General features: G+C 37.1%; 1 long non-coding RNA gene across 1 annotated transcript; it reads right to left on the reverse strand.

Moving 5' to 3' along the window:
• Positions 1-1443: 1443 nt before the first annotated feature.
• LOC116421152 lies at positions 1444-11151 on the reverse strand. Its single transcript, XR_004231458.1, has 3 exons — positions 11088-11151; positions 9102-9183; positions 1444-2330 (listed from the first exon to the last, which is right to left on the reverse strand). It is a non-coding gene; the product is annotated as an uncharacterized LOC116421152 (long non-coding RNA).
• Between the last annotated feature and the right edge of the window lie 5133 nt (positions 11152-16284).

Genomic DNA, 16284 nt, shown 5'->3' on the forward strand with positions numbered 1-16284 from the left:
TTGGTCAATTCTTTCTCTTTCAGCCACTCTGGGAAAGCAGGGGTGAAACTTGTGCTGGTGGATTTGGGGCAACAATGATTTAAATGTTTGCTTCAGAGAGAAAAATTAAGTGCCCACACAAACAAGGCAATGTGGTTGGGCCCTGAAAAGTTCCTGTAAATACCAGCCTGCAATTGCGTATTTCTTCTCTCCCATGATTTCCTGATCCTTTGGTCCCTACCTCACAATCCAGGCAGTGATCTCCCAAGCAGCCTCTTACCATTAGCTCTAAGCAATGAGTACATCTCAGGGGCTTGTTTATTAACAAAAATAATACTGGAGAGAAAAGTAGGCTCACCTGGGAAGTTATTGGACAGGGACTACAAAACCAACAAGACTCAGGTTCTAAGATCTGGCTCTCCTTAAAAATATTTTGCCTATTCCTTACCCAACTTTTAATAACAATCCTAACAGTTCCCATTTCTATAATGTTTTCAAAATAACACTTCTGTAATAAGTAAAAATGCTTTCTATTGAACATATATTCTCTTCCTGCTTTTTACATGTCATGTAGAAGCCATGTGGTGAACAGGTATTTTTACAAATTTTTCAGAAGGGGAAACTGAGGCCTCAAAATGTTAAGGGCTTTGCCCTTTATCACATAAATAATAAACATTGCTGCCAGAATTCAAATCTAGTCTAATTGTTACTACTGTGTTTGACTCCCTGCATTTGGCCTAAAACATCACATAGCTGGATCTGGATAACCCATATTGTAGGGCTTTCCAATTTAACCTATTGCCTTATAATTGATAATTCAATTCAAAAAGCATTTATCAAGTGCTTATGGTGTGCTAGACATTCCAATAGTAGCTAAGGATGGATCTATTGTTATAGGGAATTCCTGAATGAGGAAACCACTTTTGCCAATGTGGTTTGGTACATTTTCTTCAATTTAGAATCCTGAAGAGATTCCTAAAACACTGAGAGATTAATTCATTTCCCGAAGGTCACATGGTAGGTATGTGTTGTACCCAGGTCTTCCTATGTCCAAAATTAGCTTTTTGTCCACTCCAGCATGCTATCTTTCTAGAGATACAAAGTTTGGGGACATATTACATAAAGAAAAAATTAAAAAAAAACATTTCTTGCCCTCTAAGAACTTACATTCTTTGGGGAAAGGGTGCATACATAGATAATTAACTTTCAAATATATATAATGTATATTAAAATTATTTGAATTGTTAAGGTAAACCTAACAACTGGGGGGATTAGAAAAATCCTTTTGTAGAAAATGGCACTTGCTATGAACCTTAAATAGAGCTTTTAAGAGATGAAGAGGAGGGTGGGGGATGAGGAGGAAGAAGAATTCCAGGCATGAGAAACAGCCTATTGAAAGGCAAAAGAAATCAAAAGACACATTGTTAGAAACTTTTTTAAAGGAGAAACAAAATCTCTGTGGCATATATTGTGTTTATTGCAACTTTTTTATTTGATGCTCATTTAAATACTTAATCATCAGATGTTCTTAAAGGTTATGAAGATTATCCCTGGATCAATAGCTAGTCACAAATTACTAGATGGTTTTTCAAGTTTTCTGATTTTGCCATTGTTATTTGGGAACCAGAGGTACAAACCAGACTACAAAAAGCACAGGTCCAAGCTAGAGTCTCCTGATTCTTGTATTCATCTCTGGTCAGGCCCGATGTTCAGTAAGGTCAACATGGAAATGACAAATGAGGAAAAGTTTCCAATGGAAGTACAACTGTGTTTTTCATGGCATAAGTACATATATCCTTTGCCTGTTTCTTAGGTATCATGTGGGTGACTTGGTCTGCTTTTGGCCATATGATGACTCATTGATGAAAGGATATGGTGTTTTAATATGGTTCAATAATAATTAAGACATCTCTCAATGGTTGTTTCTCTGCTTCATATCAATGCAGTAGATGGTAAAATGCTGCATTCATTAAAAGGACAGTTTATGACTACTACTTTCTTAGGTGGTCTTTCAAGGTAGCATCATTATTGAGGGATAAGAAAATCATTCCTCTACTGGTATTACAGAAATGCTTCTTCCTCTCTCTTCTCTGGAGTATGGATTCAACTATACAGACTTTGGCTGGGGGAATCTTGACTACTTTTGTCCTTTAGGTTTTACTCTTTGATCTTAGGTGACAAGTATTTCATGCTGAATATGTCCAGTGCTAGAAATGATGTTGTCCAGACATCCTGCAATACCTGTGAAGCCTACGGTATCCTTGGAGCAATAGTGTCAGGCAGAAGTGGGAGTTTCTGCATCAGAGAAGTCAGCCACAAGAAGGAAGATGAAATAAGTCTTGGATTGGCCCCTAGTTTTGAGATGAAATGTGAAACATATAATTAGAAGTATTGCAAAATCATTGTATGTTTCAATGAGTATTAAAATACAGACCTTCCAATTGATCATAACCTTAACATACATTAAGCTACTGAATTCTTTTCTAATCATCTTATTAGTATGTACTGGGGTTCTTTTGCATTTAGTATTTCTGTTATACTAATAAATTATTTGTACTATGCCAAATTCATGTTTGTAAATTGAGCACTTTTTAATTCTACTATTCTACTTTTTTAAAGGAAACCTTGGACTTGTATCATAATTGGTACTACAATTAACATTGGTATGTCCAATAAAGAGTTTTAATGATCTGATGAATATGAGAAAAGGAGCCCTTTTTCTAGGCATTGGCAAACCAGAAGTGAGCCCAGTCTAAAAACTGAATGCCTAGATACAAAATAAGGAGTTTTGCATTACTTCAATCGTGTTGGGTCTGCCATTTCTCTGTTAGAGAAGGAAAATAGGTGAGTTAATAACTACCAACTATTACAGCTTTTGCACCTACTAATTTTCCTGTGATAGAGAGAATAGGACAGTGATATAATGTCACAGTTTCCATTGGACCTGAAGGTTGGGGGTTAAATTTAAAATAATGAAATTTAATGTAAATAAATATTAAGTCCTATATCTAGGTTCAATGAATTAACCATACAAATAAGGATTAGGAAAGTCATGGTTAGACAAAAATTTTTGTGAGGAAAAATGTTCTGGAAGTTTTAAGCAACACAAACCCAACATTAGACAAGTGTAGTTTTAATTCAATATGAATCAACAAGCATTTGTTAAGTGCATGCTATGTGCATGGAGGATTTGATTCACATTCCTAGAAATATTATGTTTCCCAAAAGTCTTAGATAAGTTCTATATACTAAAGAGCTTAAAAGCTTTAATAGCTTTATTAAGCTTTAGTAGCATAAAACTGCACTGAGACTTTTGGGGAACCCATTCTAGTGTCCATAAAGAGAGTAGTAAAGGTCCCATGAATGTATTGTGCCCTAATCAGATCATATCTGAAATATTATATTAAGTTCTGGATTTTCACAGTAAGAAAGAAAGGCATTGACAAAGTAGATATCAAACTGGTAACCAGCACAGTGAGAGTTGGAGTCAATATCATATAAAGGCAGATTGAAGGAAGTAGGATGTATAGCCAAGGGAAGAGAGAACAAGGCAGAACTTATTGTTACCTTTAAAGATTTGAAAGGTAGATAAGTTCAAAATGGTAATAGACTTGCATGGCTTTGGCCTGGAAGGCAGAACTCTAAGCTATGCTTAGGCATTGCAAAGAGGAAAATTTAAACTCAATGTTAGAAAAACTTTTCCAATAATTAGACTTTTCTCTTTATTTTTTAATTTTTAACTTTTTGGAGGCAATCAGGATTAAGTGACTACCTCACAGTCATACAGCTAGCTAGTATCAGTTGTGGCAGTTGAACTCATGTACCCTTGACTCCAGGACCTGTGCTTTATCTGTTGTACCATATAGCTGCCCCAAATCTGATTTTTCTAGAAGTTAAATGAGTTGCTTTGGAAGGCAGCAAATTCCTGTTCATTGAAGATCTTCAAGCAAAGGCTAAATATACTTACTGAGTATATTATAGTAGGCATTGCTTTAAGGCATAGATTGGATTGGATGATCAATAAGGTTTTTTTCAACTGTAAATTCTGTGATTATTTAAACCTTAGGTTGGTCCTAATAACCTTTCTTGGAAAGCTTCCAGTCCCTAAGGAACCAAAATTGTAGATGATACAAAATGTGAGGGAAATGAAAAAGTATTGGACTTGGAATCAAAGGAACTGGGTTCAAATTTTTAAAAAATATTTATGCTATTTACTATAGGCACTCAGATGGCACAGTGATTAGAGAATTGGCCATAGACTCAAGAAAATTCCTCTAGACTCACACAGTAGCTGCATGACCCTGGGCAATTTACTTAACCCTGTTTGCTTTGGTTTCCTCATCTGAAAAATGAGCTAGAGAAGGAAATGGAGAACCACTCTAGTATCTTCACCAAGAAAACTAACTACTCAGGCAGTGATGGAGAGCTAAAAATGACCAAATCAACACAACAATAAGCCACTGATTGCATTTAACTCCAAATTCAATGTTCTTCTATCTCTCTGTAATATTTTGTATTTCTCTTGGAGTTTACAATAATGCTTTATATACATGAATGAATGGACACTCCATTTCTAGCCTAAAATTCAATTAACATTTAGTGTTATGTTGCACCAAAATTTCTATTTTTTCACATGAGCTGCTATTAATTCAAGTTTGCTTTTTATTATCTTTACAATTAATTTTGTTTTTTTATTCAATAATAGGACTTTACACATTTATTATTATTTGGTTTAATCCTCTTAATTTTGCCTGTCATTGTCTTTTTTGAGCTTGCTAGGTAGTGCAGTGCAGAGAGCATCAGGTTCAGAGTCAAGAAGAACTGATCTCAAATCTGGTCTAAGATACTTACTTAGCTGAACCTTGGACCAATCACTTAACCCTATTTATCCCAGTTTCTTCATATGTAAAAGGAAATGGTAAACAGATCCAGTGTCTTTGCCATGAAGACCTCAAATGGAGTAACAAAGATTCTGAAATGATTGAACAACAAATTCTTTTTGGATTCTAATTTGTCACCTAGCAGTTACATTCTCCATTCCTGCTTTTGTGTCATCAGAATACATACTAAGATGCCAGCAGCATCTTCATGCAAGAAATTCATACAATGTTAGAGGGAACAGGACTGCATGCGGACATTAAGAAATTTAGTGTTTTGCCTGTAGTAACAACACTCTATATCTTCACTGAATCATCTTACAAAATTGAGGTCAGTAAGAATAATACTGTGTAGGAATACTGTGACACTCTGACAAGTAATCTCAGGAATAAATGCCTCCTCTATTGCCCTATTTTTCTCCCTTTTATTCCCTTCACCCTGCTCTGTGAAGGGGAACAACTGAAGCTTTTTCAAGAAGGCATCTAGGTATCTGTGGATGTCCTTGGGGCTGTAGAGATAGGATAACATCAGCCATTTTCCATTTTGTGGAGGTGTCTGAATAGGAAGGGGCAACTATTTCATTTTGATTCAGTAATACATTATATAGCATTTAATTCCTCCAAAATGTATTAAGTATCTACTATATGAAAGGCAGTCTGTCACAGTGAACAGAATTCTGGGCTCTCACTTTATTTTTATACTGATTGCCTGGCACAGTACCTGGCACATAGTAGATGTTGAATAAAAATGTATTGATTGATTGGGCTTAAAGTTACAAATAAATGCTTGGTTTGAAATTTCACTTTAGATGCTATGTGATTCTGGGCAGGTCCTTATTCCTTTATTTGCCTCAAGCAGTTCCCTAATACTTAGTTGCCATCTAGGGGTTCCCCTAAAATCCTTTCAGTCAGTCAATAAACTTTTATTGTTGTTGTTCGGTCTTTTCCAGCTCTCAATGACCCCATTTGGGGTTTTCTTAGTAAAGATACTGGAATGGTTGGCCATTGTCTTCTCCAGTTCATTTATAGATAAGAAAACTGAGACAAACAGGGTTAAGTGACTTGACTAACATGATATAGCTAGTAAGCGTCTGAGACTAGATTTGAAGATGAATCTTGACTTGGGCTCCAGAACTCTGTCCACTCCTCCACCTAGCTTTCCTGGCACTTACAATGTTCCAGGCACTATGCTAAGTCTCAGAGATAGAAAGGTGAATGATAGCTCCTGCTCTTGAAGAACTCTCAGTCTAATGAGAGAGATAGCATGCATATAACTATGTTCCAACTAATTCTCTACAGAATAAATTGGAAATATTCAACAGAGCGAAGGCACTAGAATTAAAAGGGACTGAGAAAGACTTTCTGTAGGAGGTGGGAGTTTAGTTGGGACTTGAAGAAGATATGGAAGCCAGGGTGAAAATGAAGAGGTAAAGCATCTCAGACAGGGAGGATACACAGTAAAAATGCCTTAAGTAGAGAGATGGGGTGTCATGTTTGAGGAACAACCAAGAGACCCATGTTAGAAGTCTACAAAGTATACATGAGGAATGGGGTGTGTGAGGGGAGGGAGGCAGGTTATGAAGGGATTTAAATAAGAAATACAAAATTTTATCTTTGATCCTGTCCTGGGGGCTGGGACTACAAAAATAGTGTGATATAGGCAGGCCCTGATCACAAGGAATCTAATTGGAAATATCCAATCATGAGAAAAAGGAGAATGAGATAAGTGTAAAGGAGAGATGTGGGCCAAGCACTATGAAAAATTTGAAGGAGAGATCTATTTCAGTTGGTGGGGGGAGAGATGTTTTAGAAGGCTTTGTGGAGAAAATGACTTCTGAATCAGGTCCTGAAGGAGGGCAGTGACTTCAATGCATGGATTAGAAGTTAGAATTTAGCAGGAGTGTAGCCACAGGGATAGGAGATAGCAGGATGGAAATGGGGCTAAAACCAACCTAGTTTGACTCAGATGGAATAGGGCTTCTATGAAGGGGAGGGATATGAGATAAGCCTGGGGAAGTAGGGTATAGTTTAGGTTATAGGTAGAGTCAGGAACTGGATGGATAGTGGGAAGTCACTGATAGTTTTAGGGGAGAAGGTTGACAGGACCAGAGCAGCAGTACATTAGGAAGATTACTGGTGAAATATAGACCGAGAGGAGAGAGACCAGGGAAAGGTGACAGCTAGGAGGCTATTACAATTATTAAGGTGAGAAAAAATGAGGACCTGAAGTAGGAAGGTTACAAAGGTCTGTCTGGGTTTTAAGAAGTGGCAAGAATGCTCCACTGTGTGACTGGAAGGGGAAAAACAACAAGAAAAAAATCACAAATGTCCAAAAGACTTCAGACTTATCATATATCAGGCCTAAAATGGAAATATTTCTGATTTTCAAAGCAGTTTCACATACCATATTCCCAGTTGTAAAATAATGTACCCATCTACCCTTGACCTGGTGGAGAAAAGGAATAGGAGACACTATTTTAAAGAGATAGATACATGATGAAATTTCAGAGTTCTTTCTCCGTTTTGCCACCCTTACTTTATTGAATGAATGAGGTTCATGTTTATTTCACTTTCCCTTCCCCCTTAGCACCGCTCCTCCACCCAAGGATCACATCCTTCTTTAGAATTTTGTTCATCGATTGCAATAAGCATGGGGAACTAAAGGACTGGACCTTTCTGTTGGGCAATGAATGATGAGGCTCACACTATTAACTGGAAATCTGGAGTCCTAGGTTCTTTTTTTTTTCTTCTGCAAGTTTGGATGACCTTTGGGTAAATGGCCTCAGAAAGCTTCCATTTCTCTATTTGTAAATGAAAAACTCAATTCATTCCAGAATTACCCTGACAGTGAAAGAATACTTAGAAATCTCTAGAGATTCCATGAATCTATTATGACTAATTTGAAATCATACTATTCTATTCTGCTGTCAGATTCTGAAATATTCTATTTTTTCCTACAAAGACAGAATGGCATAATGAGTAGCATTATCATTTGGGAATCAGACAGTCCTGAGTTCGATCCTGCCTTTGCCACATACAATATATGATGACTTCTAAGATTCAGGCATCTCAACAAGATTCCAAATTATAAAGGAGTTAATAATCTTCATCAATGGAAAAATGAGATTTTAGGGTAAAAAATCCATTAATATGATTATTTATTAAATCTATTGTTAAAAACTTCTATTATTAAGAGAAGCAACATAATACAGTGCAACTACCACTAAATGGAGACCAACACCCATAACCCTTGTTTTATAGTCCCACCTTTTTGTTGTTAAACAAGTTATATGACTTTGGTTCAGTCATTTCCTCTACTTGAATTTGAGTTTCCAAAATGAATGAATTGGATTAGATGGTCTCTAAAGTTTTTTTGAACTCTAAAATAAACAAGTTTGAAATCTGGCTGAGTAAACAATTTAATAATTTTGGCACCAAGTTCCTTATCTGTGTAATGGGGGAGCTGGATTTCCAATGCTACATCTATAAATATATGGTGTTTTGAGCCTGGCAACAGACTGAGGAAGAGAGCCTTACCTCCTATGCTGTTTAGAGCTTTGGGGGCAGCAGGGGGCAAGTTTGAAAATGCTTATATTTCCTCATTCATGATGGGTTAGCATCATGAACATCAATGGAGAGTTGCAAGATAACAGCATGATTCTGGTCTTTCCAGATGTTCCAGGTTCATAGAGTGAATCTACGGCAGCATTCATAAGGGCTTTGGAATTTGGTTAAGTGAATCTTGGCCATCGGAGAGGTTGTGGGTAGTCCAGCAAAGGACAGTACAATGCTGAAAATGAAAACATTCCTTTGCTAATTGCTCCTGCCCTGGACCTCCCCCAGAGCCAAATGTAAGTATGGTATGTCCTTTATTGGTTTCAAACTCCCAGGTTTTCTGCAATTGATGTCATCCCTACCGTCCCCACCCACCATCTCTTGCAGGTGTTAATAGGACTCCCACACAATTCCCCCACACTTGGTATGCCTGCCTGGGAGAGAGAAAGAAAAGCTGTTCCACAGAGCTAAGTTTTTTCCACTTACTCCTCCACCCAACCGAGTTAAAGCAGCAGATTCTTATGTTTATATTTCATTCTGCTAACAAAGAACAAACATGACCCCAGACTCTCCCTGCCACCTACCCTTCCGAAAACTGGTGAGTTAATTTTAGACATGCAGAGTGGATCTGACCATGGCTTCCCACACGTGGTTTATTCCAAGTCAGCCTCTACTACCGACCCAACTTACCCGAAGCAGCAGCAGGCTTCCTGAAGCAAGATGGGGGCAGGAGTAGCTGAAACTCGGCCAGGTCCATGGTCTCTCAATCTCTCTTTGGAGGAGAAGAGAAGCTGTCTTCAATTGCTGGGAATACAGGTCAAGGCCAGAGGGAGGCCCTGGGCTCCCTTCTGCTGCCTGACAAGCATACTTAACCACAATGTTTTTTGCACAAGTTCGTGTCTGCTTTTTCCATCCTCTGTTGGTCACTGTTTTGTTTTTGTTTTTGTTTTATTGCACTTAAAGAAAGTTGCCAGAAGGAACTTGAGTCCCAAACTTAGGATATGGGTCTAGATCTACCACTTGTCCTTTCAGATATTGAGAGATTTCCTACCCACTGAGGTAGTTCCTCCCATTGTTCTTAAGTTGTGAGGGAGCATGAAATTTAGATAATAGAAAAAAAAAAGAAATATATTTTTAGATGGAGGAAGATAGTTTTCCATATAACTCAAGGAATAAACAGTATAGAAAAAGGCAGGAGTTTTTTCTCTAAGAAAGGAAGTATAGTAGAAGTCTGGAATTATTTAAGCTGGATGTCTACATCAACAGAATATAAAGCAGTAGAGATCCAGTTTTCCAGTTGGCATGTATAGATTAAATCAATCAATGAATTATTTCTTAGATAACTACTACGTACCAGGAACCAGACAGATATATCTAAGAGTACAAAAATTTTAAAAAAAATAAAATGAACTTAGCCCTCAAGAAACTTAAATTCGTGTGTGTGTGTGTGTGTGTGTGTGTGTGTGTGTGTGTGTGGTGGGAGGGTGAGTTGCTATACCTTTCAATTATATTGTTTTCCTCCTTCTAGTAAGTAGCACTCTCTCCTCTGTTACTCTTAGTTATTTTCTGGCAGAGGCAAGTACATATTTTTGCTATTTCACAACTTGTTCACTTTTAATTATTTAGGTAGGAGGTTGTGATGAACTTGGAGTCAGAAGTCTTGACTCTGATACATAGTGAGATCACTTCACCTCTTTTATCCTGACTTTTCCCATCTATAAAATGGGCATAATAATGCTTGGACCACCTGTGTACATCATAGGCTTTGAAAATGGTTAAGAGCATTACAGAGATGTGAGATCGTATTATTAGAAAAGGGAAAGAACTCTTCTTCTTTTATGATTAATGATGGTCAACTTAATTTGAAATTTTCTTTCTGAAGAGCCGTATCATTTAAATATCCCACTACAGTGCCATGCTATTAACCATAATTTCCCAAATAATAACCAGTTTAAGTTCAATCATTTTTTCCCTCACTATTTGCCAAAAACTAGTCTAAGTTTCCAGGGCCTAGATTTCAATTCTGATTATGCTTTTTATTAAGAGACTTGGGATAAGATGGAGCTAGAACCAAGTGTTAAAGAAAAGCAGAGATTTTAAGAAGCAGAGGTCAGGAGGGAAAGGATTGCAAGCATGGGCAACAGCCATAGCCAAGATAGGATATGGAGTCATGTCTGAAGAGTAGCAAGTAGGTCAGTGTGGCTGGACTTCATGATATGTAGAAGGGGGTAATATGCTATAGGATCATAAAGGTGGGAAGGAGCTAGATTGTAAAGAGCTTCCCTTGGCAGAGAACTTTACATTTGATCTTGGAAGTAATAAGTCATTGGGGTTTATAGAGTAGGGAGATAAATATGGTTGGAGCTACACTTTAAGAAAATCAATTTTGGAATCTAAGAAGGACTGATTTGGAGGGAAAAAAACTTTAAGCTGGAGTCCAATTAGAAGGGTAATTAATTTCCCTTCTTATCTGTATCTGGAAAAATTCTTCTCTTGGAACTCAGCTTAGATACAAGCTCCACCATGAAGTTAGCCCTGAGTGCTTACCCCCTTCCCAACCACCTGATATCATCTCCCTTCTTGTTGTTGTTTGTCCTTCATTATCAAAGAGGATCAAAGACATCCCAAGACTAATGCCTTGATTGAGCATCCTTAGCATTTTCCCAAAGGACTTACCTGGAATTGTTTTTGGTCTTCATCAGAGCTCAGCTTGCATAAGTGTGACTGTTATTTTCCCCTGTAACACAATAAGCTCTCTGAAAGCAGGAACTATGATATCTTTCTTTGTAGCTTTAGTTCCCAGAATACTGCCTTGCATATAGACATTTCCTGAAGAGAATTGCATTGAACCACCTTTCATTTCTGTTGGGTATAAGAATTATTATTTCACAGTGTCTTACACATTATAGAAATCCATTAATTATTTTGTTGAATTGAATTGAGGAGACAGAAAATGTATAAAATTTTCTTATTATTACTGACACTACCTCACAAGGGTGTGCTGGAACTAGCTCAAAATAGCTTGAGAGCCATTTGGTGAGCATTTATACCTTGGAAATCAGCAAATGTTGCAAATCAGGGCTTGATTTATTGTATTATTGATTGTTTAGACTGAAGAAATGATGGAGAAAATGTTAATAAAGGATAAAACTTAAAAGTATATCATGCACACAATTATTTTATTTTCTGGATATCTAGCTGTTAAAACACTTATCAGCACACTGCTGCTATCTCCCTTCTGCTCCATGGATGACCTCTGGGCTAGTATCCAATTCAAATTATAGTGTGGAATGGGAAAATGTTTCAGTTTTCTAATAGGGATCTTAATGTCTTCCAAAATCCCAAATCAATGACTACTGGAGACTTAAAAGGTGTGGACCTTCTTTCTGGTAAAAAGGAGAGAGCCGGGTTGTGAAGAAGGAAATGATTAGTTTTAAAAGTTTATGTTTTAAAACATAAAGATAGCTTTTAAGAAAGCAAATAAAACAAAAATATAAAAAACTTTTGCAGGATTGTAAAATCCTGCCATGAAATGGTATGATCCTGAAATTCTTTGGATCATTACAGTCCAGGGTACAACCTGAACTGATCCCAGTAAGAGAAAAATGTAGGGAAAAATTTTTTTTTGAAGGAGACCAATTTTTGGGACAAAAGACAAGATTCTATTGTGAGGTTTTTTCAATAGCATTTCATTTAAACTGATGTTGATGAGGCATTTTTTTAAAATTTAAGCATGATGTCTTTTCTATCTACTGATTTTTTATTATGAAGCTTCAGTCTTATCTTGGTGTCTATAGTACAACTTCTCATGATGTCTCTTGATGTCATAATCTGGAGAGAACTTGACCAGTAATGGCTGAAGCCAAAGGCCACATGGGAAAGTAAATGGTTAAGTTCTAAGCCAGAGCCTCTGCTTCAGGTTGGAGATGAGTCTGGAATAACGAGAGATAGAAGGAGGTGGTAGAGAAAGAGAAAAATTAAACTAGGATCCATGAGGATGTGGGAAATCATCATAGGGCTGACAAAGGTTCCCTAAGAGCTCACAATGATCCCGAACCTATTTGATTGTCCTTTGTTTAATAATATCCAACATTATTATTAGTATTAATACTGTGTGCCAGGCACTTTACTTAGTGATTTGCAAATCTCATTTCACTTGATTGTCATAACAATTCTAGGAGGTAGGTGCTATCATCTCCATCTTACAGATAAGTATTATGTTTTTAAACACACTCCAAACACATGAAGCCATGGTCTCCTTATCACTCCTAGAAGAGCAGCCAACAGTCTATTCTTCAGCTTAATTCAACAGATATTTTTCAAGCTACTTTGCCAAGACACTGTGCTAAAGTCTAAGTAAACAAAAAACAAGACAAAAACTTTCATGTTCTCAAGGAATTTATATTCCACTGAAATAATACCACATTTTTATAGATAGCAAGATACATGATAACTTTTGGAGGAAAAGAGCATTAAGAATGGGAGGGAGCACTAAAAGGGTTCTTGTTGGAGGTAATATCTGACCCATCAAGGAAACTGAAGATTTGACTGTTGGAGGCAGAGGTGAGGAGGAGAGTGCATTCCAAGCACTGGGACAGCCTGTGTGAAGCCACAGAGGCGGGGCATGGAATGTTGCATTCTGGAAACAACAAGGGGCTGGAATGTAGAAAGCATCAGAGGCAGAAATGTGAAATTAGGCCAGGAAGGTAGGTGGAAGTCAGATTGTAGAGGGCAAAGGAGGTTGGTATTTTATTCCAGAGACAATAGGAGCCCACTGACAAATTTTGAGTAGGGGAGTGATATTTCTCTTAGCAAGATTGTTTTGATGGCAGTAAGGAGGATGCTGTGAAGGGAGGAGAGCGCAGAGACAGGAAGGCTAACTATGAGAATAGACCAAGTGAGAAAGGAGAGCCTGCTGTAGAATACTTATTATATAAGTACAGCAGAGGATATAGGAATGAAAATTGCAGAATTGACAAGACTTTACAACTAATTAGGATATTGGGGTGAAGGAGAGAGAAGAATCAGTGACAGCTTTCAAACTGTAAACTTGGGTAACTGGAAAGGATGGTGTAGCTTCTGCCAGGAAGTTGGGTCTAGAATAATGGGGGACAGAAGAAATTTGTAGGGTGCAAGAAAAATCACTTCAGGATCCAAGAGGACTTGAGAAATAGTGTTGGACTTGACAGAAAAGTTTGAGGGAGGGCCAGGGAATTGGGTGGGCAAAAATGAGTTCTGTTTTGAACATACTTAGTTTTGGAGGCTTATATCCAAGTAGCTATGAGTTGGAATTTGGGACCAGATTTGATGAAGATTATAGCTGGGTATGCAATAGATTTTGGAGCTATCTGTTTGTAATGATCATTGAGCCCTTGAAAATATTCTACACCTGGCTTCTGTGTTGAAAGATTATGGGAGTATGAGTAAGAGAAGAAAGAAGGACTTGAGATGAATATTGTAGGAGAAGAAAATCATCTTGCTGACCTGAATGGGTTTAGACTAACTAATGAAGTGGGTATACAAAAGAGAAATTAAGAAAAATTTGAAGGAAATTAATGTACAAGTCAAAATACTGGTTTAGATTCTCTTTTTGCCTTAAAATACTAGAAAGTTCAAGGACAATTAAGAAATATATAAAATAAGTAAGGAAGGTCAAAGAAAATTAGTGAATAGAACCTGAAGATAGAGAATCAAGAAGAAAAAATAATTGTTAAGACAAGGCCAGTTAAGGAGGGAAATGTAAGTATAACTGGGAGTGAAGCAAATTATAAAGTAGATTGGTAGATGGGGCAAATTGGTAAAAAAAAAAAAAAAAAAAAAGCTAGGAAATTGGTACAAGTTTAAAGGGAAATTGAATATGATTGGGGAAATTTGAAACTAAGGAAAATAAGTTGAGAGGTTATAAAGTTAACATATGACAATTGGCTATAAAAATTAATCACTTGTTTAGAGTTGAAGTATAAGCACCCTTACATATTTATTTGGGACCCAATGAGGATTACATGATTTGCCCAGGGTCACACAGCCCTGTCTGAGGTCAAATTTGAACTCAGGTTCTTCTAACCTCTGGGCTGATGATCTATCTATTGTGTCACCTAGGTAAGTGTGCCATCCCTAAGATTTGCCCACTGCAAGGGGAAATTACTTAATGATTTTCATTGAGCATCTAGTATTTGTGCATTTGCCACAACAGATGATTGCTATCTGCTATCCAAGTGTAGGCTCATCTCCCTTCTGGAGGAGAAGATTTAGGGACTTGGAGAATGCTTCTATATCTTCCACATTGCACAGACAGGACACAGAGGTGAGGACTTCAGTGGTGGCAAAAAAGGAGCTGGATCTGACTTGGAGGAGGGGATACTGATCTGGATATTAGAGAGTGGAAGAGTATAACACAAGGGAGAAAGGGAAGGGAAAGGACAGCTGTGCAATCTTGGGCTAAAAACAAATTAAAGATTCTTAAAGACAAGGAGGGGATTAGATGTTTTGAAGAGGGACAAATTACTTGTCTTCTAAAGAATGACATCATTGAACCATCGAACCACAGAACTATTTATCCAGTAAAGGCCAAAAGAAGACATTAGCAGTAATTGATGATTTCCTGTTTGGGGTTACCAAAGCAGCTAGGGTTGTCTTGATAACCATAGAGAGATTTGTTGATCTCCTTGTTTGGACAAGGATTCAAGACAAAACCTAGAACCTCTCAAAATTGTGAAAATGGATGCCAGAAATCTACTCCTGGTGATTCTCATGGGCATAAATGACATTGTTGGAAGGAACTTAAAAAGTATTGCCAACAATTAAGAAGTATTGGTCAAGAATCAGAAGGCCATGGAGACATGATCTGTGTTTTCCTGGGGTTGTCAACTAAGGACAAGGTATTAAGAAGACAAAACTTAATTTGGGAAATGAACAGTTGGTTTAGAAGGCAGTGTTTGAAAATGAGTTGGATTTCTGGACCATAGCTTAAATTTAGAGAAATGATAGATTACTGCCAGAGATGGAGTACATTTAACAAAGTCTAGAAAAATATACTTCTCAGACTATTTGTAAATTTAATCAAAAGAGATTTAAACTAAAAATGATAGATAAGGAAAACGACTAATCTTGAGGCAGACACCATAGAGAATGGATACAAAGAAAGAAGGTAAATAACATATGAGACAACAGAATTTCAAAGAGAAATAATCCCCAAAATCAGGATCTTAGCTGTCTAAACACAGATTCCCAGAGTTTAGGCAACAAAAAACAATAAACTGGAGGTCCCAATGCAAGGAGATAGAGTTAACCTTATAGCTATCACCAAGCTGATAGGAAGAAACTTGTGATGCACCATGTCTCTAGATAGTTATACATTCTTCAAAATAAACATTACAGGTAAAAGGCAGTGTGGGGTAGCACTGTACATTAAGAATCTATACTCTTGTGAGGAAATTCAGGAATGAGAAAAGGAAAAAAATGAGGGAGAGAAGTAGTGAAGGCCAATTAAGAGAAATACAAGTGATTTGTCACAGACCAACGAGAATACAGACCTCCTAGACAGAAAGAGTAAAAAGTTCAGGAACTTGGGAAATAAATCATAAAACTGGTGCAGAAGCATATTATAGTAATGCTGGAGTATTTCAATTATTCAGATATCTGCTAGAATTCTCTCTCTCTGACAAAAACAATCAATAACTTTGTCTCTTGCCTCGGAGATTATTTCATTCTTCAAAAAGATAGAGAGGAACAAATAGGAGGGATTCATTCTGTATGTGATTCTCATTAAAAAGAAAGAATGACCAATGGCTGGGAAGGAAATGATGTAACCATAAAGGAAAGGGAACATTCAATGACTTTGAGAAAGCCATCAATGGCATGCAAATCAAACTTT

Source organism: Sarcophilus harrisii, chromosome 2 (assembly GCF_902635505.1).
Source record: "Sarcophilus harrisii chromosome 2, mSarHar1.11, whole genome shotgun sequence".
NCBI classification, from domain to species: Eukaryota; Metazoa; Chordata; class Mammalia; order Dasyuromorphia; family Dasyuridae; genus Sarcophilus; species Sarcophilus harrisii.